Consider the following 12198-nt stretch of genomic DNA (forward strand, 5'->3'; position numbering starts at 1 on the left):
GAAACATATATCAAAAATGGGGATATCTGAATGGCAAGAACAGGAATAATGGTCCAAAATGTTTTCATAACACTGGGATAATATCCACATATGGGAAGAGGATCAAAGAGGGTGGGAACCAAGGATAGTTAGAATATAGTAATAATAACTAGTCAATTTGACAAGGGATAAGAATATGTATCCATAAAGGTATTTTAAAATAGTGTATCCACATCAACTGTGGGTAGGGATAAATGACCATGATGATAACTAAAATCACTATAAGCAATATTAATATCATAAAAACACTAAGATAGGTCATTATAAAATGGAGAAGGATAAAACACTAAAAATTAGATATAAAACAATTAAGATCAAACTCAATGTTATGCCCATGCGGTGTTAAAGTACACAATTCATGTATCCAACGGGATTCCGCCTGACTAATTTTTTGTATTTTGTTATCTCCTCTCCAATGGGGTTTATATTTCTCTATGCCCCATACCATTAGTGAGGAGGGGTCTTTATTATGATAACGCTCATAATGGCGGGACAGGCTGTGTTTTGGGAACGCATTTATAATGTTTTGTGTATGTTCACGTAATCTCATCCAAAGTTTTCTTTTTGTTCTGCCGACATATTGGATTTTACATGGACATTCTAGGAGGTACACGACCCCTTCAGTATCGCAGGAAATAAACTCTTTAATTTTATATTCTTTTCCTGTGACACTGGATTTAAAGTTTTCCTTTTTCTTTTTGCTCTCTTTTGTGTGTTTACATGTAAAGCATCTTTTACATGGATAATATCCTTTCTCATTGAAGAAAGAAAAACTTTTTTTCTCAGGTGGGTCGAGAACATTTTTGGCAATCATGTCTCTTAAAGTAGGTGCCCTCCTATATGTAAACATAGGTTTTTCTGGCAATATTGATGATAAATGGCGATCGGCTTTTACAATATGCCAATATTTCTTGCAGATTGCTTCTATTTGCTTGTGCTGTACACTGTAGTCCATTATTAGTGGTACTTTGCCGGCAAAGGAATTAATTCTAGTAGAGTCCTGAATAAGCGTATCTCTATCTAATGCAACCACATCTTTAATTTTTTTCTCAATAAAATCTTGTTTGTAGCCTTTTTCTATAAATCTCTTGCCGACAAAGTCAGCCTGTTCCAGAAATGCGTCAGTCTTTGTGCAGTTTCTCCTTAGTCTTAGGAACTGGCCCTTAGGAATATTTTCCAGCCAGGGAGTGTGATGACAGCTATCTAAGGGAAGGTAGCTATTTCTGTCTACCGTTTTAAAATGTGTTTTTGTTATCAACTTACACTCTTCTTTAGTGATCTCCAAGTCCAGAAAGCTGATTTTCTCATCACTAATCTCCCATGATAATTTAATGTTTTTTTCATTAAAATTCAAATAAAAACCAAAGTCTATAAGACTCTCCCTATCTCCTGACCAAATAATTAAAATATCATCAATAAAACGTCTGTACAAAAGTAACTGGGGTGGTTTTCTATTATATAAAACTTCTGCTTCCCATTCGGCCATGTACAAATTTGCCACACTAGGGGCATACTTAGCGCCCATCGCAATCCCACATATTTGTTTGAAGTAATCATTGTCATACCAGAAGTAATTATGGTCTAGACTGTATTCTAAACAATTGGAGATAAATTTCTTTTGTGGGGTTTTAAGATCACTCAGATTATTCATGGCCCAATTGGTGGCTTGAATCGCTTCTTTATGGTTTATAATCGTGTAGAGCGATGATACATCTGCTGTGGCCATGTATATAGAACTCCCATCAACTTGATGGGAGTTCTATATACATGGCCACAGCAGATGTATCATCGCTCTACACGATTATAAACGATTATAAACCATAAAGAAGCGATTCAAGCCACCAATTGGGCCATGAATAATCTGAGTGATCTTAAAACCCCACAAAAGAAATTTATCTCCAATTGTTTAGAATACAGTCTAGACCATAATTACTTCTGGTATGACAATGATTACTTCAAACAAATATGTGGGATTGCGATGGGCGCTAAGTATGCCCCTAGTGTGGCAAATTTGTACATGGCCGAATGGGAAGCAGAAGTTTTATATAATAGAAAACCACCCCAGTTACTTTTGTACAGACGTTTTATTGATGATATTTTAATTATTTGGTCAGGAGATAGGGAGAGTCTTATAGACTTTGGTTTTTATTTGAATTTTAATGAAAAAAACATTAAATTATCATGGGAGATTAGTGATGAGAAAATCAGCTTTCTGGACTTGGAGATCACTAAAGAAGAGTGTAAGTTGATAACAAAAACACATTTTAAAACGGTAGACAGAAATAGCTACCTTCCCTTAGATAGCTGTCATCACACTCCCTGGCTGGAAAATATTCCTAAGGGCCAGTTCCTAAGACTAAGGAGAAACTGCACAAAGACTGACGCATTTCTGGAACAGGCTGACTTTGTCGGCAAGAGATTTATAGAAAAAGGCTACAAACAAGATTTTATTGAGAAAAAAATTAAAGATGTGGTTGCATTAGATAGAGATACGCTTATTCAGGACTCTACTAGAATTAATTCCTTTGCCGGCAAAGTACCACTAATAATGGACTACAGTGTACAGCACAAGCAAATAGAAGCAATCTGCAAGAAATATTGGCATATTGTAAAAGCCGATCGCCATTTATCATCAATATTGCCAGAAAAACCTATGTTTACATATAGGAGGGCACCTACTTTAAGAGACATGATTGCCAAAAATTTTCTCGACCCACCTGAGAAAAAAAGTTTTTCTTTCTTCAATGAGAAAGGATATTATCCATGTAAAAGATGCTTTACATGTAAACACACAAAAGAGAGCAAAAAGAAAAAGGAAAACTTTAAATCCAGTGTCACAGGAAAAGAATATAAAATTAAAGAGTTTATTTCCTGCGATACTGAAGGGGTCGTGTACCTCCTAGAATGTCCATGTAAAATCCAATATGTCGGCAGAACAAAAAGAAAACTTTGGATGAGATTACGTGAACATACACAAAACATTATAAATGCGTTCCCAAAACACAGCCTGTCCCGCCATTATGAGCGTTATCATAATAAAGACCCCTCCTCACTAATGGTATGGGGCATAGAGAAATATAAACCCCATTGGAGAGGAGATAACAAAATACAAAAAATTAGTCAGGCGGAATCCCGTTGGATACATGAATTGTGTACTTTAACACCGCATGGGCATAACATTGAGTTTGATCTTAATTGTTTTATATCTAATTTTTAGTGTTTTATCCTTCTCCATTTTATAATGACCTATCTTAGTGTTTTTATGATATTAATATTGCTTATAGTGATTTTAGTTATCATCATGGTCATTTATCCCTACCCACAGTTGATGTGGATACACTATTTTAAAATACCTTTATGGATACATATTCTTATCCCTTGTCAAATTGACTAGTTATTATTACTATATTCTAACTATCCTTGGTTCCCACCCTCTTTGATCCTCTTCCCATATGTGGATATTATCCCAGTGTTATGAAAACATTTTGGACCATTATTCCTGTTCTTGCCATTCAGATATCCCCATTTTTGATATATGTTTCTGTTTACCTATTCCCTTAGCCATCCAGCAGGGGGGTAGAGTTACACTGATTCCTAGCTACCTTTTGCATTATGCTCTTTTCACCACTGGAGGGAGTGCATTCCGTTTTTAACTCATTTTAATTAATTTTACCTGACATTATATGTATACAAATATGAACGATTAAGTCTTTGTCTTCAAAACCCTTATCATTAGCGTTGTTTATTCAAATGTTTAGATCATTTGTCAATTACTGGCCGCCACGGCACTATTTAAGTCACCCCCGCACCAGCCGCTCTCCATCCTATGATTAAGTGACGTTCTGTCAGTCACGATACGCGTGAGGAATCTGGAGAGCTGTTGGTGACGTCATCCGCTCGCGGCCGCAGAGCGGAGACACCCTTGTATCACACACGCTGATGACTCATCCATGTTTGTGAGTGTACTCTTTGTTTTTCTGACGAATAAATTGTAAAAGGTTTTATGCTATGGGAGCCTTCCTGTTCTTTATTTGAGTGTCAGCGCTGAGATGGTCGAGCGCTCAGGTGCGGAATTTGGAACAGCAAGCTGACTGTGTGAGGTATATCCCATCCTGAACAGCACTACATTAGGCTTTTTCAAAGCCTTACTAAGGTAAGGGGCTGGTGGAAACGCTTATCCCACACTTGCACTGAGAGACGAGTGGCATCTATTATCTTCTTTTTAAGCACGTGTGCATGTTTATTTTGATGCACTGAAGCATCGATTGTTGGTGGAGCACATAATACACTTTGGAAATCAGCGATTGAAGTTTTAAAGAAATACATTTTGAACTTTGGACTTCGTTGTATTTGCACAATTGTGCATTTGTCACTTTGGCATGTTTTTATTTTTTATTTTTTTCTAACAGTATATTTGATTTTAATCCCTTAAGGGATTTACTGTATGGGACACATAATTTTTTCACCGCTACTATTTCACTGCAAAATAATTTTGGACTTTATTTTCACTGATGCATGAATTGTATTTTTATTTTTTAGATTTCTCACTGGATTTCATTATTCCTTTCACTGATAATTATTATATATATATTTTTGCACATTGCACTTTATATTGATGTAGCATCATTTTAGGAATCTTTATTCACAATTTAATATATTTTTTGGTCAACGATATATTTTTATTCCTCATCATATTTATGGATTTTTTTGGTAGCACGATGCTCTTGGTGGCACGTTTGTCTACTCAAACAGTTTTTTATTATTAATATTTCACTCTCTTTACCCTCTACATCAATTGATTGATGCTGGGCGGGTTTGACTTGAAGTGGAACATATATACTTACAGATATTTTTGGATACTCATACATGATTTTACTTTCTTGATCTATTTTTAGATAGTTCCTAGCAAGTGCCATCACGTTATCTTACCGCATTACCACTTACCATATTTGATTTTTTGGGTGGTTATTTCTTTGGACATTTTGAGTGGAAAACCTTTAGACCTACAGTCGGTGGTGGCTTGACGGTTTTACATTTATACTTTTTTGGATTGTCATTTTATTTAAATAGTTTTATTGGGCAAGCGCTACTACACCCTACCTGTAATTCATTTATTTTGAGTCCGTGAGCATTTTTAGTAGTGGCAGCTGCGTTATTAGTTGTTATTTATAGTTTATTTCTACCTTGGTTAGGTTGATTTGCGCATTAAGTTCCCCCCCTTTTTCATGTTTGTCATTAATGCTTTTTCTCTTTTTCTGTCTTCCTGGTTCTCTAACTAACTTCTTCAATTGTAATGCATAATTGATTTCTCCACTTTTAGTAACTAACCACATTTTGCACAGTATTCACTCATCTACAAACAGGGTATTGAGTCTAGAAATAAGAAGCAACTCCATTTGTAAATTTTGAGGTCAAGTATTTTAATTTTTGCTTGTTCATGACCCCAAAAATTATTTTAGAGTTTTTTCATTACTCCTTGCTTTTGTACTTAGGAGTCTACAAAAATTTTTTTTAATTTTTTTTTTTTTCAGGTAATTCAACCAAAAATATTATGCAGATTATACATTTATTAACAAGTTCACTTTTTTTTAATCAAATATAGTTAGATTTATTGTTTACATATATATATATATATATATAGATTATTTTTGGTGGGGTGTTTACCGCCTTAATTTTTTTTTTTGGGCATATTTTTTATGCACAAAAAACAATAATTTTTTAACCATTTTTTTTGTTTTTGGTGTGTTTTTCTAAAAGTAAATTTTTAGGTGAGATTTTGGAGTCAAATCTCTACTTCACTAAATTCAGTGATTAGAGAGATTTATAATTCTATATATATATATTTTAAATTTTTTGGCGTTGTTTATTCTTTATGGTCTAAACTTTATAGTATCCCAAAATGTTCAACATGGTCAAAAAGTAACAAAATCCAATTCCAAAAATATAAAAACTCACAACAGCAGTCAGTCATGGTGTGCTTTCACACTGGAACACGCCAAAATTGGAAGACACACACATTCAGTGCAAACTCGCCAAATGTCATTGGTTCAACAGACAAATGGCCACATGTGCTATCTGACATCATGGGTGATCAATGTCTGTGTTCTGTGGGAGCAAACCCTTCCTCTCAACTACTTGAGGATGGAGGAGGGGGTTGGACCCACAAAGCACAGACATTAGATATTCTGTGATGGCAGATAGCACATGTTGGCACACTGTGTGTGTATCTTCAAATTTTGGCGTATTCATTATTCAAACTGTAAAAATGTTTGTGGGGGCGGGGGATGGGCGGGGGGTGTTTCAGTCTTTGACACGGCCCATCATGTCAATAATGTTTTTAAAATTAGATTCGATGACCATCATTCTTTGCCGCATATTGTCCATTTCCGTGCTGCATTCCAAAAGGACATTTGTTACATTCTGTTCCATGAGAAACATCCTTTCACGCATATTGTGCATTTCAGTGCTGCACTCCATTACCTGCTGAATAATTATAGCAGCACTTGCACGTGAAAATATTGGCACACCATCCTCCTCCCCTAAAAAAAAAATTAAAAATGGCATTTACAACATTATTTTTCGATGAGGCCTATCTACATATGTTTTTTTGAATCAAGCTAGGGTGACACTGACCTGATGGGCTTCTCCTTTCCACCTCTTCGACATCTTCTATCACTCCTCCTTCTTCCACCACCTCCCCATCATCTTCTATCACTCCTCCTTCTTCCACCACTTCCCCATCATCTTGGACTCCTCCTTCATCCATCAATCCACCTTCTTTCAATTCGCCAAATTGTTCTTCCGCCACTTGCCCTTCATCTGCTATAACTTCTAAGTCCAAAATTACTTCTTCCTCCTCTCTTCCTTCCTCCTTTCTTCCTTCCTCCTCTCCTTCCACATCCTCCTCTCCTTCCACATCCTCCTCTCCTTCCACATCCTCCTCTCCTTCCACATCCTCTTCTCCTTCCACATCCTCTTCTCCTTCCACATCCTCTTCTCCTTCCACATCCTCTTCTCCTTCCACATCCTCCTCCTCCTCCACATGTTGAGATGGCAGATTTTGGCCTTGTCTGGCCCTCTCTGCCTCCTCCAAATGCTGGCGACTTCTTTCCCCTGAAATAAACCAAAAAAAATGTAGACTCATCAGCACACAGATATTGGAGAGCATAAATCGCACACATTGCTTAGAAGATGCTTTCATTTAGTTACTTTTATCTTTCACCAAACCTACATTTTGCAATTACTTCTATATGGCAAGCTCTGATCCTGCCCCTTTTTAGCAAAGTGACACACATGGATGTCCCCCCTAAACTGTATTTCTGGGAGACCCTACCAAAACCCATTTTTGATTTGGGGAGACACAGGTGCTCTGCATTGCAGATGTGAAAACATCTGCTTTATTACCACTGTTTTTAGAATGAATCCTGTTTGCCTTTCCCATTCTCATACTTTTTTTTTTCTAGAACTAGCTTTTACACAATGTTTACAAACAAAGTTTTTGGCCAGTGAGCCATGTCCAGGTGTGTTGTTCCTGGAATAACCGAGCCTTTCTGAGAAACTATGTGATGTTACGTTGTTTACTAAGAACACTATTTGTAAATATGTAGTTATTTATGTCCTAAAAAATAAATGACAACATGTCTTTAAAATTACAAGCAGGCCAAGGAGGCAGATGGTGAAATATACATGGCAACACATTATTGCAGCCAATCACCCCCCCCCCCAACCCCAATATATATTTACTTACTTTTACGCAGAATTTTAAGTATTTTCTTCATCTGATGTGGCTCCCTCAATTTTAAGTCTGACCATCGTTTCCTCAGCTGTTCCTTGGACCTGGTGATCCCAAACATCCTCTGCATTCTCCTCGCCACCTTGTCCATAATATGTGCCTTTCGGCGGTTAGGGGTCTTGTATGGCCCTAATTCACCATCATAGTCCTTCTTTCGCATGATGTAAACTAACTCCACCATTTCCTGGAACCGCATATTAGTGGCTTTATATCTTCTTTGCCTTGATCGGGACGTCCCTGCCTCTGTCCCTTCACTTGTGGCATGAGAGCATCGTGCCCGCTCGTGTGACATCGCCATCTTTCCTTTCCCACAGAGATTATGGGCGTGGAAAAGATGAATTCTTACGCCATGGGCGGAGAAGAGGGCGGCGTTTAATACATACGCGGAGTGTAGAGAATGCAAACAACGTGTTTACGTCGGTTACGCGGAGAATCTTCGAGCGCATCCAGAACATACACAGTTAACGCCATATTTCCTAAACTCATTGATTAGGGGCCTCGCAAAGGTGACGAGGGCGGGGTTTAATAAATACGCGGAGTGTTTAAAAGGTTTACGCCGTGATTACGCATCTTACGCGGTAATTAGGCGAGCGTGAGAAACGAGGAGCGAGAGACAGGAAGGTAAGGAAATTAAAAATGTGATCAGCAGAGGCCTTGAAAATGTAGACACATGGGATGGGGGTTTGGGCTGTTGGTTGCACCCTTTTTAAGCTATTCTGTCTATGGGGTACCACAATGTTATTTTGGTTTCCAAATGCTTTTGGACACCTCACAAAATAGAGATGTGAACAATGCTGTACCTCATTGACAAGTTTTTGAATGGTGTATTCAGATCAGGCAAAGTATTGTTCAAGTGTTGGTTGTACAGAGGTCATTAGGAAGTGTCTTTTATGTCATCCATTGTCAGGGGCATGAGATTTACACATGAAAGAGTGCCTAGATGAAAACTGTCATTTGTAAGCATTGTTTATTTTTCTATATTTAAAATATTTACTGCAATGTGAACAATGGCTCTGCATCTAGCAAATCAATGTTTGGTACAAGCAATGCGGCCGAGCTGCCAATCATTGTTTAAACAAGAGAGACTGTGTTTGTAATTAGATATAGGTAATAAATTTGAAGACACATATTAGATCAAGGTCAACGCTGATCCTTTGGAATATTTATTTTTCTGTGGTTTATGTTTTTGTAATCTAGACTCAAAAAGAAATATAATTTTGGAAAAATTACAATGGACCTCCTACAAAGCAAGGAATCTATAGAGGCCTTACTCCAAAAATATCAGGAGACGCCCATCCTGTGGAATTCCAAGCACTCTTTATATTGCAATAAAGAGGTACGAGCGGCAGCACTAGAAGAGCTAGCAAATTATATGCAAACTTGGGTGCCAGGATGCACTGCCAACATGGTGAAGGATAAACTTGCCAACCTCAGAAGCACATACAGGAGAGCATACAAAGCTAATAAAAGCAAAAAATCGGGAGCAGCAGCAAGACAAGCAAAGGAACCCAAACTGTGGTATTATAAACAGATGGCTTTTTTGCGGGACGAAATGGAAGGCAGGAAAACGATGTCCAGTCTTTCTTCCAACCTTTCCTCCATGCTACCTTCCAGCGGACATTCCCCAGATGACCACAGCCCTGCAGAGTCGGAGGAAGAGGGCCTGGCTGACAGAGATGCAGATCTGCCACCCTTCGATGAGGAGGTATAGTAGTTTCCTCTATATTTCTGGCGTAAATAATTCTTGGTGGATTAATGATTAGATATTGTAAAAAAAAAAACCAAGCTGGGAAAAAGCAAAAAAAAAAGGTGTTCAGACAAATAGGTGTCAGAGATGACAACTGCAGGGGTCAGAAGTAGAGTGTATTCAAGTAATAATGAACAGAAAATACTAAACGAAAAACATGAAAATGAGTGTGGTTTTATTTAGCGAAATTGTAAAAAATGTCCTTTTTTTTCCACACAGGAAGAAGAGATCAGCCAGGAGGTGGCAGATCCTCAGGTGTCTGTCAGCCAGGAGGAGGCCGGGGTCAGTGGCAGCCAGGAGGAGGCCGGGGTCAGTGGCAGCCAGGAGGAGGCTGGGCCCAGTGGCCTGCAGCAGGTCCACCCGGCCAGGAGAACCACCACCAGCCAGTCTTCTCCCCCCCAGGTGAGGCCATCAGGCCGAAGGAGGCAGTTGAGGCCTGTGGAGGAGGCAAGCCTCCGCATGATCCAGGAGGCAAGCGCCATCATGAGGGCCCCCCTCAACCCCACAGAGGCCTTCAGTGCCTCATTGGCCCATGATTTAAATGAAGGGGAGGAGGACCAGAGAAGACTGGCAAAGGCCCTGATGAACCAGGTCCTTTGGTGGATGCAGAGGGGCCTGCTGACCCAAGACACTGGGCTATGTGACCCGGCCCGGCTTGCGGAACACCATCCTCCTGCTGCCACATCAACCCCACCTGCAAGACCCCGTGTTCGATCCGCTGGAAGGCTGCCTGGAGGGAAGGCTGGAAAGAGGAGGAAACGTTGATTTTCTGCCTTCCATTTCCTTCCACATAAAGGACATCTTGTTTGTACTACCACAGTTTGGGTTCCTTTGTTTGTGTGCTGCTGCTTCATATTTTTGTGTTTGGCTCCTGAGGCTTGGAAGTTTATCCTTCACCATGTTGGAAATGCAAGTTTGCATATAGTTTGCTATCTATTCTAGTGCTGCCGTTCTTTTTATTTTTTGTGATGACATTTGCCTGAATAAAAGGCTTTTTGCTTTCATTTGAAAACATGTCTATTGTTTGTTATACTGTGGGGATTATTAGGCAGCAAACCTTTAATAAATATACAATGGGTAATTTACAAAGGACACACTCCTTGGGGGGGGGACATTTGGTGTGCCAACATGGTTTAATATTCTCTAATGAAACACCAAAAAAAAAAATAAAAAAAAAAAAAATTGAAAAAAACATGTAAAAAAAAAATATTTTAAATGGTGACATAACTAGAAACAACAAAAAAAAAAAAAAAAATGCACATTCCTTTCCAAAAATGACTACTATAAATTATGGAGGACCACCAACCAAAACACACGTCTGGCATAGAAAACATTATTAAAGGATTACATCACAAGCAAGAAATGTGACATTTCAGTATGGGACAACTCTATTGAAATTGCATCAGCAAGAGAACGGGGTTATTCTAGCAAGAGAAGAATTAATAAAACGAGGCAAGAAAATGTGGTTTAGTGCGCCTTTTTAAGACATTGTTCTCTTGCTAGAATAAAAGGTTTCTAATGACGAATGTGCCATATCCCAAACAAACGCGAGTTTTACCTGAACGAGCGCTCCCGTCTCCTCATTTGGACTGAGCATGCGCGGGGTTTTTGTACGCTGCTTTTGTGTACAGACGACCGAACATGTCTGACGGACACGATTCCAGCAGACTGTTTTAAAGCAAGACCAGGAAACAGTTGTTCGTTGGAAAACGGTCTGGCCGACGATTGTTTGCTGGAATTCTGTACGTTACTGCCTACACACGAACGAACATGTCCGCTGAAACTGGTCCGCGGACCAGTTTCAGCAGACATGTTTGGTCGTGAGTACGGGGCCTCACAGTTACACCATTAGACACTGCCAGGGTAACTGAGTAGGCCGGTCCCAAATCATTTAGCGGCTCCTCCGGGGGTAGCGCTACACACCTATACCCACTTTTTTACTTACCAACGCTAATGTGCAATTTTGCACTTACTGACAATGGAGTTATGTGCACCTTTTCACTTTTTTTACTTGCCGACATCTTCAAGCACTTTTGAACTGCCAACATCATACCCTTAATGACATGCAATGATGTGCACTACATTTGCTAACACCACATATCCATGCATTTCTACACAAGCCAACAGCACAGCTACATGCACATTTGCACTTGCTGACGCTACACCACCATCTTCTGCACTAGCCAACAGCACAGCTACATGCACGATTGCACTTGCTGCTGACACTATACCAGCACCTTCTGCACTTGCCGCACTGCAAGATGTGTCTCTTTTGCATTCACTAACACTGCAACAACAACAACACTTACCAGTGTCTAAGTTAAGTGCACTTCTGTACTTGCCAACACTGCATCAGTGCACTTTTCTGCCCTGGCCACTATTGCAAATATGTGCATTTTGGCACTCACCAACACTGCAAAGATGCACACTTTTATTCAACAAATAGACACAGTTTTGCTAGTACATTTGAAGGCAGGCAAAGGTTACCGCTGCCCCAGTGGGAAGTTAGGGGTTCCCTGCATTACAGAGTTTTCTATCTTGGCGGGTTTTTCCTGGTTCTGTCTCTCCTATGTGCTATAATAGGGACATTGGGCCCAGATCCAACCTGAGTGTGATGGTG

Source organism: Rana temporaria, chromosome 1 (genome assembly GCF_905171775.1).
Source record: "Rana temporaria chromosome 1, aRanTem1.1, whole genome shotgun sequence".
Taxonomy (NCBI): domain Eukaryota; kingdom Metazoa; phylum Chordata; class Amphibia; order Anura; family Ranidae; genus Rana; species Rana temporaria.